A 24,734-nucleotide genomic window follows, 5' to 3' on the forward strand; every position below is an offset into this window, starting at 1 on the left:
TGTATACAATAAACTAGGTACTAGGTAATTCTGAGAGAAGTATACAAAGATTTCAGGTATAAGCAATTTAACAATTACACAACTTAATATTCAAATTATGATCACTTTATCGTAATAGTTTTATTCTTCTTGTTTTCTAAAACAAGATATTGTACATTAAGACATAAGGCAGAGCTCAGAACAAATTTAGGCTCACATCGCTTTGAAATTCGTTTCAAATTAAACTAGCTTTTCTGCAATTATGCTTAAACAATTATGGATAAATAAAACAGAATGTTAAATAGCGTTTCAATGCTTATTAAATTGTCAAAAAAGTTAATTATTAATGTTACACATGAAAAGAATAATTTAAGAAAATTAGTAAATATCCAAATTCAGTGCGAAAAAGATCTAAGTGAACAATGCTATCAATATTTGTTATTAGTTTTCATCAATTACAAAATATTATCTGTTCTGGAGGTTTCCAAAATACAAATTTATTATTTTTTGTAAATATATTCCTCAAATATTGATAAAAGTTTCATTTATAATTTTTCTTAACGCTTACTACCTGAATGCGAAAGAGCTCTAAGTAGCACTTCACTGCACATAGAACCTTTTCGCACTAAAAAATATATTTAATTTCACTTAGAGCTTTAGGACAAATTTCTATTTTACTTTTTATTTGATTGCCTTGAACTAAGATATTTTAATTCATGATGGGCATGGGTGTTGCGATACAAAATATACAAAAAAGTCATTTTGTGAAAAAATGTCAGTAAGAGCCGTTTCGCTTTCACCCCTCGCTATACAAAATGTAACTTAAACTGCCAAATGCCATGGTATGAAAATATATGAAGGCCCAAATGTGGAGAAATTATACTTGAATGTAATTAAAGGTTTTTCAAAAACTGACAATCACCACTGTTACCAAATATACACAGATCCTGCATCGGAAGCGGTAGCCCTCGTGAAACTGGCGTCCTGTTGAAACTTCTACAGCCATTCCTTCTGTTCGGACAAGCGCTCATCGGTAACAAAGCGTGATTGTCGTTCATAACCCACGAAGCGTGACAGGCGGTCGGTATTGATTGTAGACGTGAGAGGTATCTGCGGGGAAGGGGAGACCATTCCAGGAAAATCTGGAAGACTGGACCGGAAGTGACGCAGCTGATCTCTGAAAAATGAGCTTATTGGTTAAATGCAAAAGTATTTTCAAGATGAGCCTGTGCAGTCCTCACAATCTAATCAGATACAACACTTTCCACTTTTATTGTATTTTTGGTTTAAAGTTAGTTTCTAATTAGGAAAAATCCTGTTTATGTGGAAAATGTTGTCCTTGATTAGCCTGTGCAGACTGCACAGGCTTATCTGGAACAACACGTTTTGCACAGGCATTAAATCCCATTTTCACTAGAGCGGGGCTCATATGTTTTATATCATTATGTTGAGACAACAAGTTTCTTTACGATCCAGCTGGTCCCAGATTATAATATAATTTTTAAATTGTATGTTTATCACCAGTGCAGTCCACACAGGCTAATCAGGGACGACACTTTCTGTCTAAACTTGATTTTTGCTTAGAAGCGTGTGCAGACTGCACAGGCTATTCTGGGACAAAACTTAATGCACATGCATTTAACCCTCCTTATCACTTAGCACGGCCCATATCCTTTTTATTTCCAATGCTGCATGCTATCAGTTTGAGAAACTATGCTTAAAGAATAAATTTCACATACAAAGTCATACAATCTTGTCAAAACTTTATTTTCAATCACATATGTAACTGATCTGTGCTTTGCCTGTGAACGTGGAACAGTTGGCATGAGTTGATATAAAGTGAAACTAGCAAATTTGTTGAATTGATTTCCCCCGCCAATATGCTTCTGGACACAAAATTTTTCTGGACGGATGGACAACGCCCTTTGACCTCGATGTGTGACCTTGACCTTAGCCCCTTGGATTATGGATGTTAAATGTGAAGCACCCCCAGATGATTGAGAACAACTTTGGCAAGTTTCATGGCTCTGGCTCATGTGTTAATGGAGTTAAAACTCTAAGCTTATATTAAAAAGCATTTTTTCAAGATACAAAGGGCCATAACTCTATTAACAGATGGTGTACAATGCCATTTGGCATGCATCATTCTCTTATCCATATATATACTGATACCAAGTTTCAATGAAATCCGCCAAAGCACTTCCCAGATATGGCTCTGGACGGACGGAAAGACGGACGGACAACGCCAAAACAATATCCCTCCGCCTAAGGCGGAGGATAACAAACTCAGACCAGTCAAGTAGTCTAAGAATATGATATGACATGTTTTGTACTCAAATACTTTTTTATGAAACTAATAATACCTTTACAAGAAATTTCATCTGTTTAAGTCTGCATCAATTAATCTTATAAAACATGAAAACACTGGTTAATGTGAATTGAAACTCCGCAATTTTGATAATGAAAATAAGTGAAAAAACAACAACATATATAATCATTCTAGAAATTTTTATAGCATTTCGATATATAAACAGCTCCAGTATTCACACAAAAAGCAGTAATCAACTGTGATGCCAGAAAAATAGGAGACAGAAATTTGAAATTCCACATGAGGAAATTGCCAGATAAACTACTTTATCATTAACATAGTTCTAATTGAAAATTGTTCTGGAAATGCCATAAACATGATTTAAGGGTCTTTGGTAAGATTGTTTTCTGCTTTTCATCATTTTTATATTTATTATAAAACGAGTGATGTATTTTTTAACAAAGTGTTCAAATTCTTTGCCACAGCCTGACAATAATTGCCCTAGGAATGAAACCAATGGTATTTAAAACATCAGTGTCTGCAAAACATTTATAATTAATTATTTCCAAAGGCATGGAATGATTGGTTTTATATTACACGTCATTGTCTGCAAAACATAAATAATTATATTTGTGACAGATGTATCAACCGTATTGTTTCTGAGAATTTTAATCAGCTTAAAACTAGAATAGCTTTAGCATGGGAGGTATGAGCCAAACTCTAGGAAAACAGTTAACAAAGTCTAATCTAGGATGATGAAACTTGGCGCTGCTCAAAGGTGGCTTGCGATCTGAAAAACAGCAAACAAATGAACCGCGATTTGAGATAACTGGGCTTTATGCATCAGCATAAAGTGTCGTCCCAGATTAGTGAGTGCAGTGTCTGCTCTTGTGGAATTTGTTTGTTCACAGGAAGTCTCTTCATTCACGGCCAAAAGTGTCTCTCTTGATAAACCTGTGCATACCGCCTGGGACAACACTTTATTCACATGCATTAAGTCCAGTTTTCCCAGAGTAGGGCACAAAACTCTGCACTAACCCTTTACCACTTCGATACGTATTTTCACGCATTTGTAGTCCCTTAGAAGGTTGTATTTAATTAAAGACCTTTCTTACTAGATTCAAGTTTTTAAGGCTTAATCTCCAAACCTAAGATACTGATGGGCAGCAAACAGCATAAAACCTGAAAAGACTGTGAATTACTCGCAGGCTGTTCTGGTTTTATGCTGTTTGCACATAGCCATTTTCACTTTACTTCTGAGTGGGAAAATGTTAAGGTACCAGCTACAGACATAAGATCACAGTCAATCAATTCAGCTATTCAAAACCTTATGAGAAGAGAAATATACAGCTTCAGTTGGGTGTGTATTTGTAAAAACTGTCAAAAATATAAGTCAAGAACTGTAAATCCAAACATGTTGCTTAATTTGTGGATTTGTTAATTTGTTTTTCAATATTTATTTGTTTACACCTGCACCTGTCACAAAATGTTCACCATATGAAAATAGAAAATAGAACAAAACAATGAACTGTACCATAAGACAGTAACAAAAGGTTTTTAATGCAGAATTGAAGAAATTGTCTACAGTTTGTTACTTTATCATTTTCAGAAAATGGATAATTTGAAATTGCATTGCCATTACTTCAACATATGTATTTAATAGCATAACTCCAAAGTATTTCCTCCACTTTCTCTCTGACGACTGTTCAGCATTAAAAACGAGGCTTGCATTGTCTATCTTATGTTGGGGATTGTAGCTGACATATAGACACGAAACTTTGTTTTCCCTACAAAAGTATAATTCCATAATCAAATAAATTATATTCCTAAGAAATAACAAGACTATTGTCATGCAATATGGTCCCCTACCGGTGAAACTCCACCATTGTCAGAATCAGAGTTGGCACCAAAAACCCGCCCCCGGGAAAACCCGCCTGGAAAACTCGGGTTTTCCCGCCCCGGGCAATTCTCTGAAAGTGGGCAATACTGGGCAATACTATTTTCTCTTCATTAAACATGCAGTTGTAATTGTTTTTTATCATCCTATCTTCTCTGCTAGCCTCTATTGTAAAAAAAAAAGAGTAAGCAAATGCTGTAGAATTGTTGGCAATAATATTGAAATAGAAGTAACACATTGTCACTGTATGATATATAAAATTTTACTGCAGACTTCAAAGTGACTGTTGTTTTATTAATTACAATATCTAGTCACAGTTTCTCAGAAAAAAAAGATATAAATAACATAAAGCAATCTGAAATTGATAAATGGACTTGTATCATGATTTTAACCTAACAATGTGAAAATATAGTCTCTTCATATTATTAACACAAAACATAAATAATCAATGAAAATAATAAATTAATATGCATTATTTATAGACATTCCTTAAACAGACTCTGGCATCATTCTTACAATGACTCGTATATTTGGTGTGTGTTCGTCATAATTTGTTTTGTTTGCATCAGTTACATAATCATTTGTACACATGCAGTCACATTTCCCCAGTCTAGCTCCTGTGGGCTTCTGAGAATCCGGTAACAGACAACAAGCTTCGCTGCTTTCTGAATGCCGAGTCTTTTTCTGAGATTTGTCTGTATAGTTCCAAAATTTGAGAAGAAACGTTCGAGCGAGGCTGAACTGCTTGGCATATAAAGAACTTTTCCTGCGATGTTGCACAAACTGGAATCAACCACTGAAGCCTTCTCTAAACAGGACCACCACACTTTTGGTTGCACTTTAGTTATCACATTGTTATTGCTCAGAGCACAAGGAATTTCAACAGCATTGGACGTGAAATTTAGCAGGCCTGGAAGGGCCTCTGAGCATGACTCCATGATGTACTCATGAACTACTCTGTGATGAGATGGTGCAAGCTTCTGACACTGTATACTGGATGGACAGCATTTGCCAGGAAGTGGGACGGTGTCATGGCTTGGTTGAACCTCTGGGAAACACGCTTGTGATGAGGCCGAAGGTCTTCGTTGGCCAGAAGGTCCAGCCACAACTCACATGAGTCGGCCAGCATACATGAGTCTGACTGTACCATGTTTAAAGCGTCCGCTATGGACGACAGCTGCTTCTTCAGGTGTTTCACTTTATTGTAGAGGCCCACGTTCTGTATGAGGTTGACGATGCGTGGTTCTATGGCGTCATCATGCTGAGCCAGCAGCATCATGTAAGGGCGATTTCGGATGTAGGTGTCTAGAGCTGTTATTTGGCTGTTCCATCTGGTGTCCGCTGGTAACTGTGGCTTCACAGCACCATCGATAGCAATGAGTAGGGCACCTGGACTGTGATGATTTCCAAAATACTTGTTTATATCAACCACTTGGCTCATCACTGACGATGGGGTGACATCTTCGCCCAGAAGGTTTAGCCAATGAGCAGAGCAGCCATACACGGTTAAGTCTGGGTCATCATCATGAAGAGTTTTCCTCATGGTCTCCATCTCTTTCTCATTGTCAGTGACCACAGAGTTAACCTTGCAATAATACTCGTCCTGCACTTCCTTTATTGCATCCTTGGCTAAGGTTGTGCAATAGGAGACCGTCTTCTTATTAGAGCCTGCATCTGTAGCTGATATGAAGAAGGCCTCTCCGTCACAGTAGACACTGGTGGCGATGATGGAGCTGTTATGGATGTCGGACCATCCATCCTGCATCATGGTGACGTCTTTGCCTTGCAGTACTCCTTCACTGTACTGATCAGCTTGCTGTGGACTTTTTCAAGCAGGGGACCACTGATGTCTTTCCTCGAGGGCGGGTAATATCCTGGCCTCAACATTGTGATCACGTCCTTAAACACTGGACTTTCAGCAACATTGAAAAGAACATTGCAGGCAAAGAAGAACCTAGATATTTGTTAATCAAGTGATACATGCACACTGTCACTGGTTTTAACGGTAAACTCATTCAAAGATTGCTGTTTAAGACGTTTTGGTGTTAACACTGCTTGTTCAACATTGCTTGGGCGTTTGAGTGTAGTAGGTGGGTTTGCACTGTCAGCAACACAGACCTCACTTGATGTAGCACTAGCTGTACTTTTGCTCACTTGCACTGCCTTAGAACATTTTTGAAGATGAGTTTTTAGTCTTTTAACTTTGGCACTCACTTCACATGAACATGCTTTACACTTGGTTTTACCCTTATTTCCTTCTGTGATTTTATAAAAAAATCCTCAAATAGAATCTCTAGGTTTCCTGTTTGTGCAGATTACAAAAGCATGACAATAACAGTCATTAAACTTCAAAGTCAGAATTGATAATGAGGGATCATTGAAGAAATGCTTTTTAATATTGAAACACAATTAACAGGAATCTGTCACTTCCTGTAGAAATCAAAGCATGTTTTCCCAGTTTATTGGAGGGCCCTAATTGGCACTAGTCTGTGTATCTTTTATGGCCCCTAATACACAGTTAGAGGGCTTTTGTCTGGCCCTTATGTGGCCCAAATAGGTCCAATGTTTATCTAAGTGGCCCAGTGTTATTGTTAGTTGTACAAACTGTGTGAGTGTCATAAATGATGACAAAAAAATGTGTCAATAATTTAAAACACTAAATTGGGGCATGAGTGTAAATGCAACATGAGATCAGCTAAATTATTTGAATGATAACAAAACGATATATTACATGTATAATCCCTCATGTCTCTACCGATTTCCCTTTTTCTTCACAAATACTATTCTGTTACATATCATATTTTTAGAAAAATAATGTAAGTGAGTTAATACAATGTAAATCAGATAAAATACAGATACCAAGTTATACCCGGTATTGTCCATAAAGACCATTAAATTGAATTTCATTTATGTAAAAATGAGAAAGTATTATTACGATTCCAAACTTTCCACATGATGTAGTTGGTTAAAATGTAACAACTAGTTTCTTATTATTAATAATTAATGGATATGTTTTTATAGAGACTAATAATTATATAAGTTATATAATCGTGTAATATCTTTATTACCCAGTAAAACCCACCCAATCCATACAAAACAAACACAAAATGAATTCCACTTTTTTTCTTGCAGAAAAAAAATCAATTATTAATATGCATCCACATGAAGTAGAAGTTAACAGTGTAAATAATAGAATATAATTGCTAAAATAAATAGTTATTTTCTGTTAAGTACTAAATCTTTTTTATCATTATGCAAGTTGTGCTGTTGTATAATTGTGTGATATCTTTGATACCCAAGTAATGCCCATCCAAATAGACAAAAAAAAAAAGAATTTCCATTATCATGAAAATGAGAAGGAAATATGAATATGTTTTCACATGAATTAGAAGTTGACAATGTAACTAATAGTTAAAAAAATGTTAATAGATATGTTCTTTTAATATGTACAAACTCATTATTATCGTATAAGTTATACAATATTGCAATATCTTTATTACTCATAATTGCCCAATATTGCCCAGTAAAACCCAGTAAAACCCGGATTTTCCCAGTATTACCCGCCCGGGCCGGTCAATACTATAAAACCCTGCTTATGCACAAATTTTATGTTCATATTCAGAACATAAAGTAATTTAAATTAAGGTGTTATTATTATTATTAGTAGTAGCAGGTAGTATCTAATTACAAAGAAATAACAACAACAAAAAAAAAACCAAACGAAGATGTTTATTTCGTATTTGAATTCGCTTTATATCTCGAATTTCCTCCCCGCAAATTTTCTAAGTGGAGCCCCAATTAGTAGTTTTATTGAATGCTCTGAGCTTTTATGAGTACATACGTACAGCTCATAGCATGAGGATCAATAGCTGGGAGTTGGATTATTGCAACTACCCTAATTAGGTCATCCGCTTAGAAATTTTGTATCAAGTAAAGTGGAGATATAAAGCGAATAGTACTATGAAATAAAAGCCAGTAACTTTCTTCCTAATATGGCTGGAAAGTGAGCTGTTTGGCTTTCAGTATAATTATCAAAACAATTGACTAAACATTCAATGAAAATCAGGTAGATACTTATGTCGTTTGATTCATCATTTATGTATTTGGTAGTAGTGGTGTTTTTGTTTTCATCGTTTACATGCACATCGGTATTGTTATTTGCAAACAAAATATTGCATACACAACTAAAACAGTTGTTCTTCACGACATATGATTGTTGTTGTCCAATAATGTGTTAAAAAGTGCCATTCCGTACCATTATGAGGGTCAATAGCTGGGAGTTGGATCATTGCAACTACCCTAATTAGGCCATCCGCTTAGAAATTTTGCATCAAGTAAAGTCGAGATATAGAGCGAATATTACTATGAAATAAAAGCCAGTAACTTTCTTCCTAATATGGCTGGAAAGTGAGCTGTTTGGCTTTCAGTATAATTATCAAAACAATTGACTAAACATTCAATGTAAATCAGGTAGATACTTATGTCGTTTGATTCATCATTTATGTATTTGGTAGTAGTGGTGTTTTTGTTTTCATCGTTTACATGCACATCGGTATTGTTATTTGCAAACAAAATATTGCATACACAACTAAAACAGTTGTTCTTCACGACATATGATTGTTGTTGTCCAATAATGTGTTTAAAAGTGCCATTCCGTACCATTATGAGAGTCAATAGCTGGGAGTTGGATTATTGCAACTACCCTAATTAGGTCATCCGCTTAGAAATTTTGCATCAAGTAAAGTCGAGATATAGAGCGAATATTACTATGAAATAAAAGCCAGTAACTTTCTTCCTAATATGGCTGGAAAGTGAGCGGAATAACAAATAATAATACAAGTAATAAAGGGTACCAAGCGACGTTAAACACCTGCCTCGGCATGGACGTCGCCATCTTGTCTATCACGTGATTACACCGTCTGATATATGCCAATGATCAACGAACAATATATGGCTTTCTTTAAAGTTTTTTTATCTGAACTATATATTTCTCAACTTCAGCAGGGCTCAACATGAATGGTTGTCCTATTACGTTTGGGTGCCGGCAAGTTATTTAAAAACCTAGTCGTCTGGTCCACAGGGGGAAGTTGCGCAACAAAAATGTAAATAATATATATAGTCTATATTTATTATAAAAAAAAAATAATATTTTTTTGCGCAACTTCCCCCTGTGGTCTGGTCAAGCAGTTCCGGGCAAGTAGATTTTCAAAGTACTTGCCTGGCAAGTCAAGTTAGTTATCAGTTGAACATCGAGCACTGAACAGTTTTGCATGACAATTATAATGTTCCTTCTTGATATTATTCATACTTTATATAACTTATAATAATTGTTTGAGAACAAAAAAGTCTATTATGATTTCATGTTTTTCATACTTCATTACAGAAAAGTAAGATTCAAGGTGCTACAATTACAAAATGAAGTCTGCACTGACACACAGGTGGTTAGCGTGTGGCTATGATATTACTTAGTGAAAACATAATTTTGAATGATAAATAATCATATTATAACGAAAATTAAACTTTTATGAAAAAAAAATCACTATCAAATATATATATAACAAGGTATGCAACTCAAAATTACCCCAAAACGGGGTACCTCGCTTTGAACAGCCATATCTTCATCAATTGTGCAGCGATTTTCACGATCTTGGTCTTATTCAACGCAGAAATGAATTTCCTTTCTGGAAATGTATATGTATTGCAGTATTTTTACAAACGCTGGGTCAACATTTAAGAAATAACACGATACACAACTCGCATGACCCAGTTGACAGTGATTCGTTTCATTATGCATCAAAACTAACTGTCTAGCGCCGTTTGAAACCTTTGTTTACATATATTTCAAGTGACCCATATTTTCAAACAAACGGTGTGCGTGCGGAGTTTTGTTACGGGCGATTTCATTGGTCCAAAGCAAAGGTGTGTCTTGGTTCCCTGCTTATACACGATCTCATTAGTAAACGTGGGAACCGAAGTTTCCCGCGGTATGTCAAATTTGTACACTACGCAGTTTGTTTATACTGATTTTAATTACATAATGGATTTAAATGGTGAACAAATCGATGCGTTAAACAAGGTAACAAACGGTCACAATGTTTTAATACTTGGCTCAGCAGGCACTGGTAAAACGCACTTAATTAAACATATAGAAAAATCATTAAACAAGAATAACAAAAATGTAGCAATAACAGCCACCACTGGAATAGCATCTGCTCTCTATGCAAATGCGATGACCATTCACAAATGGTCGGGAATAGGCGACGGTCGCTACAACACGGGTGAAGTCAAGAGCGTAGTAGAACATTATGCTGAATTCGCAATTGTAAGAGACAGACTGAAAACAACAGATGCCCTTATAATTGACGAATGCTCAATGTTGAGCAAGAAGTTCTTCGAGTCATTAGACCAAGTTTCCCAAATTAGAAACCCGGATAAGTTGTTTGGTGGAATTCAACTAGTATTAAGTGGGGATTTTAAACAACTCCCCCCTGTTCCAAATCCCTTGTATGCTGAAGAAGGTGAATTTTGTTTTCAATCAGAATTATTAACAAAAGTGATACCCCACAGGATAATCCTTAGAGAAGAAGTAAGACAAAGCAAACCACATCTTATCAAGGCTATTAAAGAAGCTGCTGATGGTGAAATGTCAATTGATAGTATCAATTTCATTAAAACCCTAGAGAGACCATTGACAGAGGCAAGTGACTGTGTAAAGCTGTTTTCTCGTAATGAAAAGGTTGATCAACACAACCGTGATTGTATACTTGAATACCCTGGAGAACTGTACGAGTTCAAGTCACACGATGACGGGGACAGACATTTTTTAGAAAAAAATGATTGCACCAAAAATACTGTGGCTTAAAATTGGCTCACCAGTCATGCTGTTGAAAAATATATCAGATAAACTTGTAAATGGACTTCAAGGACATGTGCATAGCATCACAGACATGGGACCAGTGATAGATTTTACATTTCTGCAAACCAAATTACAGTTAGAAAAACACAGATTTGCAGGTAATTTATTTTTTGTTTGCTTATATATAAACAATAATATAATACATGACTATTGTGTACATTGCTTATCAATCTAGAATACATGGTTGATTATGTCTTAAACAGTTTAATTTAAAGTTATGAAAGAAGAAAGTTTAGATCAAAGATAAGATACAATATGAATTTTCACCTTGAAAATAGCTTAACAACTAAGTTACTTAATATTTAGTTTTCAGTCCATCGAAAAATGCAGAAGTTGCTGTACGCACTCAGTTTCCAGTTAATCTGAGCTTTTCGATGACCATTCATAAATCTCAAGGATTAACTCTAAATAGGTGAGTAAATTTGTACATTTGCATGCAATCAAATACAATATTTGTTATTATTTAATATTACTGTGTAACTGGTCAAAATTTTACCTAAACATCAGTTACATTGTTACATTTCATTGTTTATTGGTCACAGGCTTAAAGTTTTATTGAATAATATGAGCATACCTATTAACATATGCCACTGGTAAAGTACCATTTAATAACATTTTATAACAAACCCAAAATTAATTCCATCCATTAATACAACAAATATGTGACATGTCTGTCACTGTCAAAGTATCACATACATTTACATATGATATATTCTTAAAAATTTGCTAAAAAAATCCCAATCTTAAGAATAAGCATAAATAATATGTCATAAACAAAAGTTTACTTCTTTCTTTCAGTTAAAATGCATACATTCTAAGATGTTATATCCACTGTATTTTAAATACAAACTATACGTTATAATTGTTTACAAATAAAAAGAATACCAAAATTCCCAATTGTGCATGTACTTTTTCCTGAAGAGATCAGAAAAAGACCCGTCCTTACATAAAAGCTATTGATACACTACAGTGATAACAGACTTGGGTCCTATATTAGAACTTCTAAGAGAAAATTCAGTAAATTCTTAAATTTGTTTAAGTCAAAGCCAGATGCATTAGTTTACTGGTAACTGTGCCTTACATAACATAATACATGTAGATTTGTGACACATGAATCACATGCAAGAGTAAGATACATTGGCAGTTACTGCACAGCTAAAGTCCTGCATAAACAAAAGAAAAAAAAACAATATGTACAAATTAGACAGTGACTCAATTAGTAAATACAATGATTCATTGAAGGTGGTTGATGTGTTAGAAAGTCTGAAGGTAGAAGAACAGTACATTCAGTCCATCACCAAAGAACCAGAGTCACTCATAGACATTGCATGCAAGCAATACGGACAAAGATTACTTACCAACATATCAGATGAAGTGTACCATTTTTTCCTGGAAATTACTCGAAGAACCTTAGAATTGTTGATTGATGAAAATTTAAACAAGTATGGGAGTGAAATGTTTGAAAAGATCAAAGAAAAAAATTTGTCAAATAATACACTTTTCAAATCCTTTGCCAATACTGTAGAACACAGTGTAAAGGACAAGCAGCTAGAACATGGTGTAACAAAGAAAGTTTATAATCTGATAATTGAACTTTTCCTGATGGTTATGGTTTATCAGTTTCGCAAAGACATTCTTGAGAGTTTTAGTATTAAGAAGAAAATGGCCCACAGGAAGCAAGTACGAGTTTCAGAGACAGGAATTCATGACAAAAAAACTTCAAGAAAAGGTAAGGCCCCAGCCGTTAAGAAGGCACAACTCAAAAAAGATGAACAACATGTGGAAGAAATTTCATCAGAGGAAGAATATGTAAGTGTTTCATATGATGAACCTAGTACATCTAGTGGTATATATGCTAAAAAGGGAGCGAGAAAGAAGAACATATGTACACCAGTTTTTGAAGGTGAAATTTCTGAAGAAGGAAGTATTGCTGTTAAGTCCCAAATGGCTACTAAAGTCAAAAAGTCACACAAAAAAGGGAAAACAAGTAGCACAGGTAAAGGCCCAGCACCGAAGAAATTACAACACAAAGCAGGTCAACAAAGTGCACCAGGAATGTGGTCAAAGGAATTCACTTCTGGTGATTTGCCTGATGAGTCAATCACTTCAAGTGGTGTAGTAACAAGAAAAAGTGAAAGAAAGAGAAAGAAAATCCATATACCAGATTTTGAATGTGACTTCTCTGAAAACGAGTATACTGAAATATCCTCTCCAACTGACACGACTGTTATGTCTTCTGGAGAAGATGAGGTTAAGTGTAAGATTTGTAAAAAGACTGACACTTATTTTCAAGGTCAGAATCAGTGGATACAGTGTGGTGGTTGTAAGTATTCGATACATCGACAGTGTTCTGGACTTCAACACCATATGAAGTGGAAGAAAGTGTTAAAAACAGGGAATCTATTTTTATGTTCATCATGTGAACAGCAGTGTGTGTTTGTTAAATTTAGGAAACTTAGGTCAGTAATATTCGAGGTGATTAGGTGTACATTTAAGTTTTTTTGAATTAAAGAAATTTAAACTTCAGATTTTGAAGTTTTAAGCGTGTACACAACAGAAGTATATTTTGTGTAATGTATTTTTTTCTGTTTACTATGTGTTAACATGACCATTTCTTCAGTTTACCAGTTAAACAGTAATAAAATGTAATGTTTTTTAATCACATAAACTGATAAACTGGGTTTGGATATTTGTGTAATACCTCAATTCAAAAACACAGTTTGCTCATTATTTTATTTAAGAGTGATAAATTAATTAAATAGTTCATGTATGCTGCATTTACAAACCATAAGTTAATGTAAAAAGTGTTATATGGAAACAAGTACTCAGTGAATTCATCGAGTACTTGAAATTATATCCAACTTTTTTATTTTATAAAATAATAATAAAAAATATTTGGGTAATACCCTTTTTTGGGCGAATCCTTATCTGTTGCTAAAATGAAACATTGTTGTTTAACAAAAACAATTATTTTTTCAAATGCAACTTCTGATTTCTTACAAAAATATTTGTACAATAAAGTAATGTCAGATGTGCTATTACTCTTGCTATTAAATAGTTTTCCTTCATTATATTAGTTACTATTATTGAAATTATTATTCAAATCATCTTTAACACTACTTATTTTTAGGATCAGTTCATCAAATTCACTATCAAATTCTTCCTGGCTAGTTACATTTTCATTCATCTCCACATTGTCTATGCTCTCTTGTATCAGCTGCATGTCTTGCAATGTATATATCCCTTGTGGGTTTGGCTCTTGTGTGTTTCTGAACTGAGAATTGAAGCAACTTAGTATAACCCCAAAAGTAACACATTACACTTTTAAAGGGGCCTTTTCACATTTTGGTAAATTTACAAAATTAAAACAAGAGATGTGTTTGTGAAACACTATGTCCCCATATATATGACCTTTGACCTTGAAGGATGACATTGACCTTTCACCACTCAAAATGTGCAGCTCTATGAGATACACATGCATGCCAAATATCAAGTTGCTATCTTCAATATTGCAAAAGTATTCATAAAATAAGCGATTTGGGCCACATATATTTGACTTCTGACCTTGAAGGATGACCTGTACCTTTCACCACTCAAAATGTGCAGCTCCATGAGATACACATGCATGCCAAATATCAAGTTGCTATCTTCAATATTGCAAAAGTATTCATAAAAAAAACGATTTGGGCCACATATATTTGACTTCTGACCTTGAAGGATGACCTTGACTTTGACCTTTCACCACTCAAAATGTGAAGCTTCATGACATATACATGCATGCCAAATATGAAGTTGCTATCTTCAATGTATCAAATGTTATTGCAAAATGTTAAATTTGGCGCAAACCAACCAACAGACCAACCAACCAACAGACCAACCAACAGACAGGGCAAAAACAATATGTTCCCCACTACTATAGTGGGGGACATTAAAACGTGAAAATTATAAAGCGTTGCAGCATGAAACGATTGAATAATTTGTAGAGTTCTGTTGTTGTTGTTATATTTTGTGAAACTACGAGGATTGCTTATATAAAGAATTCAATACAACCATCATGGTAAGAGCACGGCTGGCTGAGTGATCTAAGTGTGAAGGCTTTTACTCCAGAACTCCAGGGGTCAGTGGTTTGAGCCCTGTTGAGGTTAACTTTTTTCTTCTTTTTTAAATTGTATTCTTGATTTTTTACTTGATCCCATGTTTACATGTATCAAAATTAAGCTTTTATGACAAAATTCAATACATGCAAACATCTGTGAAAAGGCCCCTTTAAGAGTTGGTTAATAACCAAATTGTAATTTACTTAATTAAGTGCGCAGTGATATACATTGTAAGTCAGTGATTTAGACTAAATTTATGTTACCCTTTTTGTTCATTTTAATATTTTGAAACTGTTTGCTTTGTACTTTATTACACACATTATCAGAATTACTGTCTTATTTGAAATATTCACCTTATGAAATGCTTTAAATTATGGATTGAAATGAATGATATTTATTTTATTAAGCAATTACTCTATAAAATGTTTTGTTAATACTTCATATTCAAACAAGATGCGTTTGTGAAACACAATGTCCCCCTATATGACGTTTGACCTTGAAGGATGACCTTGACCTTGTGAAGGATGACCTTGACTTTTCACCATTCAAAATGTGCAGCTCCATGAGATACACATGCATGCCAAATATAAAGTTGCTATCTTCAATATTGCAAAAGTATTCATAAAATAAGCGATGTGGGCCACATATATTTGACCTCTGACCTTGAAGGATGACCTTGACCTTAACCTTTCACCACTCAAAATGTGCAGCTTTATGAGATACACATGCATGCCAAATATCAAGTTGCTATCTTTAATATTGCAAAAGTATTCATAAAATGAGCGATTTTGACCACATATATTTGACCTCTGAGCTTGAAGGATGACCTTGACCTTGACCTTTCACCACTCAAAACGTGCAGCTCCATGAGATACACATGCATGCCATATATCAAGTTGCTATATTCAATATAGCAAAAGTTATTGCAAAATGTTAAAGGTGGCGCAAACAGACCAACCAACAGACCAACAGACTAACCAACCAACAGACAGGGCAAAAACAATATGTCCCCCACTACTATAGTGGGGGACATAAAAAATTTGATTATTTAGTTCATTTCATCTATTTTGTATCCAATACCAGGGCTTTCATGAACAAAAGTTTGAAGTTTCAAAATTTTTGAAATCCAATAAATGAGGTATTAAGTGCAATCACTGATTATAATTCAAATTAGCAATATGTTCAAAAATATATAAATGAACATAATAATTGATTACATAAAGCTATGGAAAAGTGTTATGAACATATTAATGTCACCTTATACACCAAAATTTTGTAAGAAAAAATCCAAATTCAGAGACAATGAAGTTAAGACTTCCAAATTTCAAAAGTAATTGAAAGCCCTGTTACAATAACACATATACTTTACGCATTATATTTATTTAACACAGGCTGGTCCAACGGTTAGAAGCAGATTAAAATAGCTGCATACAAGTAGATAAGTTATACTCGGCCTACCAGTCGGAATTGGATGAAAATTATGTTCCTGTTACAAAACGAATGCTAATTGAATAGTTTACAAACAAATTTCCATCAACAGAAAAAAAGACACTTCAAACAAACTTGAACAGTAGAGTTACCCAGTACAAAGGCGTCAAATTGCTTGCTTTACAAACATTACAAGAAGAAGCATGCAACATGTCTGACCTAGTGAAGTGTTTACCCCCATGATGTTGCAATTGTGGAATGTACCTCAAGCTATCTTAAATGCTCCATTGATGCCAATATTAGAAGTAATGGGAATAACATTTTCAAAGAGATAACATTTTTGGAAAATGGTTTATGGTCTTTGGAAATATCTGGTAAGGTAATTGAGTAAGGCAACCTTTCTATATCGAACAGGTTCACAAAAAACAGCAAAGGCATTGGTACTGTCCTGAAGATTGTGAGCTTAATCAGATTATGTGAAGGTGTCATTATCAACAATAAAACAATAATGACCCGTTTCCACATCCTTAAAAATCTGGCTTCTGGCACTGAAGCATCATCCAGAATTTTGAGATCTGTTCTATGTAATAGGGTTACTCCCTTAAATTGTAAGACAAAAACATGCATTAAGTGCCAAAGAATGACTAAAACTGCTTCATTACAAAATGTACCAACAATGGAATATCAAACGAAATCTGACATTTACTCAGAAGGTGATGAGATAGTTGACAAATTAAAAAAAATAATACCAGGTGCAACTGGACAAATGGTTCAACTATTTCTAAGTAAGGCGTCAAATGTAGATAAAGACCCAAGAGGCAGGAGGTGGACTGAATAAATGATATCCATTTGCCTCCAATGGTACTGCAGAAGTCCACATTCTTATGAATCTTTTAGGCAAAGTGGTTACCTATTACTTCCATCAAATTCTACACTTATCCATTACAAAAATATTGTAAAACAGAATGTGGGTTTTGACAGAAACATATTTACATGGATGCTTGAAGAGGCCACCAGGCAAGAACTTCCTCCAGAAGGGTTCTATGGTGGTCTGATATTTGACGAAATGTCAATTCAATCTGATGTACAACTTTGTAAAAATGGGGATGTCATTGAGTTAATTGGTCTAGTGGATCTTGGGGAAGAAGGAAATATATCAAACACATTGAGGAAAGGAAAAAAATGAGAAGAGTTTGGGGTCCAATGCTTTACAGCTTGTCTTTCTAGGTGTAACAGGGTTCAGATTTCCTGTTGCACATTTTGTGTCAGGGGGAATTGAGGCACCTGAGCTATATACAAGTATACTGTTTTTACCCTTTCCCACATAGTAGCTAAGTAAAAATGGCTACGAGCAAACAGCATAAACCAGAATGGTCTGCGAGTAACTCGCAGTCTGTTCAAGTTTTATGCTGTTTGCTGCTCATCAGTATCTAAGGGTTTGAAATGAAGCCTTTAAAACTTATCTAGTAAGAAAGGTCTTTAATTAAATTTAACGTTGATAGGAAATACAAATGCATACAAATACTTATATAAGTGGAAAAGAGTTAAAATTTAATGTTATAATTGTAAACCAATACTGACACACTAGTACAAATATAACCTTGGCCTGCATATTTTAAGGAGTTACTAATATGCCGTTCTTAGAGGGCATTCAAGTTGCTATATTCAATATAGCAAAAGTTATTGCAAAATGTTAAAGGTGGCGCAAACAGACCAACCAACAGACCAACAGACTAACCAACCAACAGACAGGGCAAAAACAATATGTCCCCCACTACTATAGTGGGTGACATAAGAAATTTGATTATTTAGTTCATTTCATCTATTTTGTATCCAATACCAGGGCTTTCATGAACAAAAGTTTGAAGTTTCAAAATTTTTGAAATCCAATAAATGAGGTATTAAGTGCAATCACTGATTATAATTCAAATTAGCAATATGTTCAAAAATATATAAATGAACATAATAATTGATTACATAAAGCTATGGAAAAGTGTTATGAACATATTAATGTCACCTTATACACCAAAATTTTGTAAGAAAAAATCCAAATTCAGAGACAATGAAGTTAAGACTTCCAAATTTCAAAAGTAATTGAAAGCCCTGTTACAATAACACATATACTTTACGCATTATATTTATTTAACACAGGCTGGTCCAACGGTTAGAAGCAGATTAAAATAGCTGCATACAAGTAGATAAGTTATACTCGGCCTACCAGTCGGAATTGGATGAAAATTATGTTCCTGTTACAAAACGAATGCTAATTGAATAGTTTACAAACAAATTTCCATCAACAGAAAAAAAGACACTTCAAACAAACTTGAACAGTAGAGTTACCCAGTACAAAGGCGTCAAATTGCTTGCTTTACAAACATTACAAGAAGAAGCATGCAACATGTCTGACCTAGTGAAGTGTTTACCCCCATGATGTTGCAATTGTGGAATGTACCTCAAGCTATCTTAAATGCTCCATTGATGCCAATATTAGAAGTAATGGGAATAACATTTTCAAAGAGATAACATTTTTGGAAAATGGTTTATGGTCTTTGGAAATATCTGGTAAGGTAATTGAGTAAGGCAACCTTTCTATATCGAACAGGTTTACAAAAAACAGCAAAGGCATTGGTACTGTCCTGAAGATTGTGAGCTTAATCAGATTATGTGAAGGTGTCATTATCAACAATAAAACAATAATGACCCGTTTCCACATCCTTAAAAATCTGGCTTCTGGCACTGAAGCATCATCCAGAATTTTGAGATCTGTTCTATGTAATAGGGTTACTCCCTTAAATTGTAAGACAAAAACATGCATTAAGTGCCAAAGAATGACTAAAACTGCTTCATTACAAAATGTACCAACAATGGAATATCAAACGAAATCTGACATTTACTCAGAAGGTGATGAGATAGTTGACAAATTAAAAAAAATAATACCAGGTGCAACTGGACAAATGGTTAAACTATTTCTAAGTAAGGCGTCAAATGTAGATAAAGACCCAAGAGGCAGGAGGTGGACTGAATAAATGATATCCATTTGCCTCCAATGGTACTGCAGAAGTCCACATTCTTATGAATCTTTTAGGCAAAGTGGTTACCTATTACTTCCATCAAATTCTACACTTATCCATTACAAAAATATTGTAAAACAGAATGTGGGTTTTGACAGAAACATATTTACATGGATGCTTGAAGAGGCCACCAGGCAAGAACTTCCTCCAGAAGGGTTCTATGGTGGTCTGATATTTGACGAAATGTCAATTCAATCTGATGTACAACTTTGTAAAAATGGGGATGTCATTGAGTTAATTGGTCTAGTGGATCTTGGGGAAGAAGGAAATATATCAAACACATTGAGGAAAGGAAAAAAATGAGAAGAGTTTGGGGTCCAATGCTTTACAGCTTGTCTTTCTAGGTGTAACAGGGTTCAGATTTCCTGTTGCACATTTTGTGTCAGGGGGAATTGAGGCACCTGAGCTATACCCCTTATTCTGGGAGGCAGTGGATCTGTTAAGAATGTTCGACTCTAACGTCTTGTACACATGCATGGATGGGGCCCAGTGCAACCGCACATTTATGCACATAAATAACCTCAATTCAAATTTTGTTGCTTTAAGCCCTTGTTCATTTTCCAGCATGATTTTCATAATGGACAGTTCTCATGTCATCAAAAAAATAAGAAATAATCTGCTTAAAAGTGGGATATGCAAATCTTCAACACGACTTCTTACTTTGACAACAAGTGACACTATACAGTGGCAAATGTTCATTGATTGTTACCATTGGGACAAAGGAAATGCATTGCAAATCCACAGAAAATTATCCAATGAACATTTTTTTCCGTCCACACAATAAAAAATGCGGAATCATTTAGCGGATGAAGTTCTTAATTCAGATATGCTTAACCTTGTGATTCAGTATCAAACACATTTAGGTTCTAAAGGTGTAGTTTTAAAAGGGGCAATTGAACTTCTAAGGTACACCAGTAAACTTGTCAGTTTTTTAGAGACATGCGTCCTGTAAAGCAAATGAATGATACACGATTGCATGACTTGTTAAGTGTTGCAAATTTCTTCGATGATTGGAAAACTGCCTCATTGAACAATTCTTCATTAAAGTCTGTTGAAAGGAATAAACAAATTATGTCTATTCAATGTCATGAAGACATACAGTCTTGTATACTGAGGATGATAGATCTATGTAAGGTGTATCTCGGCATGAAATCTCTAGTGTATATAACACCAGGATTAATTAACTCGGATGTTGTAGAAAATACATTTAATCAACAGAGATTCACATACCATGGAGCTAATTCTAACCCTAATGCAATGCAGTATAGAAAAGCACTCAATAGCATTGTGCTTGGTCAGGGAATTATTTCTCAAAAGGCAAATGCTGGCAAAAATCGTGCTACAGCTATACCTTACAATTTAGCACTAAGAAAAGGTACTTCTAATATCAGTATGAAAACAACATCCCATGAAAAAAGCAAAGTAAAAGTGATCAGAATGTAAAGATCATGTTCTGTGTAAATTTTGACCAAATTTGTCAGATATTTATTTTCCTAGAATGTTTCAATCCATTAATGTATGGTTATAAATAAGCCTGTTATAATACAATGATTGTCTTAACCCTTTCAGTGCGGGAACCGAATTTTGAAGGCCTTTGCAAACAGTTTGGATCCAGATGAGACGCCACAGAACGTGGCGTCTCATCAGGATCCAAACTGTTTGCTATTCTGATAATATGTTTTGAAAAAAATCGAAGAAAATGCTAGTTTTAGAAATTAAGCAGACGACATTTTAGTAGACGACAAATTTCCCAGCATGCAAAGGGTTAATTGGCAGTTTCACTTTATAGTACATGCCACATTATATAAAAAAAACACTTAACTTCATATTATACTAAGATGTACTACTACCGGTATTCTGATATGTTGGAAGTTTCCTATGTGAACAACTGGAGAAATATTTAAGTTCTTATTTGATACTAGTGTAATGTTAATAAATATGTGCATAATTTTATTTTATTTTTTCATTTGATAAATTTGATAAAACACTCAGATATATTTTCTCTGACAAGTATACTGTTTTTACCCTTTCCCACATAGTAGCTAAGTAAAAATTGCTACGAGCAAACAGCATAAACCAGAATGGTCTGCGAGTAACTCGCAGTCTGTTCAAGTTTTATGCTGTTTGCTGCTCATCAGTATCTAAGGGTTTGAAATGAAGCCTTTAAAACTTATCTAGTAAGAAAGGTCTTTAATTAAATTTAACTTTCATAGGAAATACAAATGCATACAAATACTTATATAAGTGGAAAAGAGTTAAAATTTAATGTTATAATTGTAAACCAATACTGACACACTAGTACAAATATAACCTTGGCCTGCATATTTTAAGGAGTTACTAATATGCCGTTCTTAGAGGGCATTAAAGAATAAGACTTAATTGAAAAAGACCAGAGAACACTGTATTATGTGAATTTGGAATAAGACATCAAACTGTGAATGAACATCATTTTGGTGATTTTCTCAAATAAAACTATTAATTTAATGAAATGAATTTATTTTTGTAATATTTTATCTATACTACAAGCTTAATAAGCAATTTTTCATGACTTTTTCATTAACAAAGATTGTATTTTCATCATTTTTACTGTATTTTAAAACTGTGTCCATGCACCACATGGACAGTTTCATTTCATGAGGATTTAAAAAACAATCCAGTTTTGCAGTAAAATTAATTTAAATGATGCTATTATATATGCAAGTATCTGTTTTAATTATAATTTACCAAACTAAATAAATACAACATATAAAACTGCATAATATGCACTTTTGAAAAAACACAAATTATTCCAAATTGATGTCTTATCCCAACTTCACATAATACTGAGTTAAAGTTAAAAAGGCAGTGTTTACATTCTACACCTGAGCAGTAGTTAAAAAGCTGTTGGTCAATAAATTACTTAATGCAGGTGTATTGCCCTGATACTGTAGCTTTAAAATTATTATTTTTCTTTCTCATAAATATTATCATTCGCAAGTAAGTATGTATTCAAAGAAAACAGATTTGAAGAAATCTACAGAAATTAAAAATACAAGGAAAACACAATGACACCCTGGGGAGGTCTGATGTTGACTTAAGGCCATTAACAACTTTGAAAAAGCTTCATTCCTGCCAAGTTTTGGCAAAAATAACCCGGTGGTTTAGGAAATGATGCTGCTTTAGTAAAAAATGTTGACTTTTTGATATTTAAATCATTTCACCACTTTCTTTGAGCATAATTGGAAATCAACATTTATGAATGTCATAGCACATTTTTGCAATTACATGTATATCATTTTGGTGTAAACTGTGTATTATTATGTCTATTGTCATATTTGATTTGTTACTGTTTGATATTCCATAACTTAAATGTGTGTGTTGCCTTTTCCAATATAATCATGAACCCACATTTAATCTCAAGTTCAACAAAATCTTTGCTAGATTAAAGTACCTGTATTGTGTACATATATTAAAATACTGAAATGTAATTACCCATTTAATCCTGGTCTACAGCAACTCAGGTCTTCATGTTCCAAAATTGAGGGCTGGTTCATGAAGAGTTGTACCACTTCTGGCTGACTAATTACATGACAGGTTGGATCGAAATTAATTACCCTCAGTCCTTCTGAAGATTTAGCACGGCCAAGTGCAACCCCAAGTTGTCCTGGTTTGAATATTTGGCGACAGTCCACTTCCAATCTACAAATATACCATATTTAGATAAACTGTGTTGAAAATAGTTATAATTTTTAAGTTCAGGTATCATAAAAGCTTCTTAGTGAAATATTAAACAAAGTCTTCCTAATATAAACATTTGGGATTAATTTTACTGCGTTAATTCCAATAATTTCAACTCACAATATTGAAAACAAAATACACTGTTACGAATATTATGTATATTATTGTTTATATATTATGTTATGTAAGGCACAGTTACCAGTAAACTAATGCATCTGGCTATGACTTAAACAAATGTTAGAATTTACTTAATTTTCTCTTAGAAGTTCTAATAAAGGACCCAAGTCTGTTATCACTGTAGTGTATCAATAGCTGTTATGTAAGGACGGGTCTTTTTCTGATCTCTTCAGGAAAAAGTACATGCACAATTGGGAATTTTGGTATTCTTTTTATTTGTAAACAAATATATCGTAAAGTTTGTATTAAAATACTGTGGATATAACATCTTAGAATGTATGTATTATTATCTGAAAAAAAGAAGTAAACTTTTGTTTATGACATATTATTTATGCTTATTCTTAAGATCGGGAATTTTTAAGAATTCGGGAACATTGACATAGAAATAGCTAAACAACTAAGTTACTTAATTTTAGTTTTCAGTCCATCGAAAAATGCAGAAGTTGCTGTACGCACTCAGTATCCAGTTAATCTGAGCTTTTCGATGACAATTCATAAATCTCAAGGATTAACTCTAAATAGGTGAGTAAATTTGTACATTTGGATGCAATCAAATACAATATTTGTTATTATTTAATATTACTGTGTAACTGGCCAAAATTTTACCTAAACATCAGTTACATTGTTACATTTCTTTGTTTATTGGTCACAGGCTTAAAGTTTTATTGCATAATATGAGCATACCTATTAACACATGCCACAGGTAAAGTACCATTTAATAACATTTCATTACAAACCCAAAATTAATTCCATCCATTAATACAACAAACATGTGACATGTCTGTCACTGTCAAAGTATCACATACATTTACATATGATATATTGTTAAAAATTTGCTCAAAAATTCCCGATCTTAAGAATAAGCATAAATAATATGTCATAAACAAAAATTTACTTCTTTCTTTCAGTTAAAATGCATACATTCTATGATGTTATATCCACAGTATTTTAATACTTACTATACGTTATATTTGTTTACAAATAAAAAGAATACCAAAATTCCCAATTGTGCATGTACTTTTTCCTGAAGCGATCAGAAAAAGACCCGTCCTTACATAACAGCTATTGATACACTACAGTGATAACAGACTTGGGTCCTATATTAGAACTTCTAAGAGAAAATTCAGTAAATTCTTAAATTTGT

General features: G+C 33.9%; 1 protein-coding gene and 1 long non-coding RNA gene across 7 annotated transcripts in view; one reads left to right on the plus strand and one right to left on the minus strand.

Moving 5' to 3' along the window:
- LOC127861442 (telomerase Cajal body protein 1-like) overlaps nt 1-24,734 on the plus strand; it is a 112,597-nt gene that overhangs the window by 56,525 nt on the left and 31,338 nt on the right. The window lies entirely within an intron of this gene.
- LOC127861460 (uncharacterized) lies at nt 646-9,272 on the minus strand. The gene is made up of 2 exons (XR_008040229.1): nt 9,038-9,272; nt 646-1,156 (listed from the first exon to the last, which is right to left on the minus strand). It is a non-coding gene; the product is annotated as an uncharacterized LOC127861460 (long non-coding RNA).

This window comes from Dreissena polymorpha, chromosome 16 (genome assembly GCF_020536995.1).
Source record: "Dreissena polymorpha isolate Duluth1 chromosome 16, UMN_Dpol_1.0, whole genome shotgun sequence".
NCBI lineage: Eukaryota > Metazoa > Mollusca > Bivalvia > Myida > Dreissenidae > Dreissena > Dreissena polymorpha.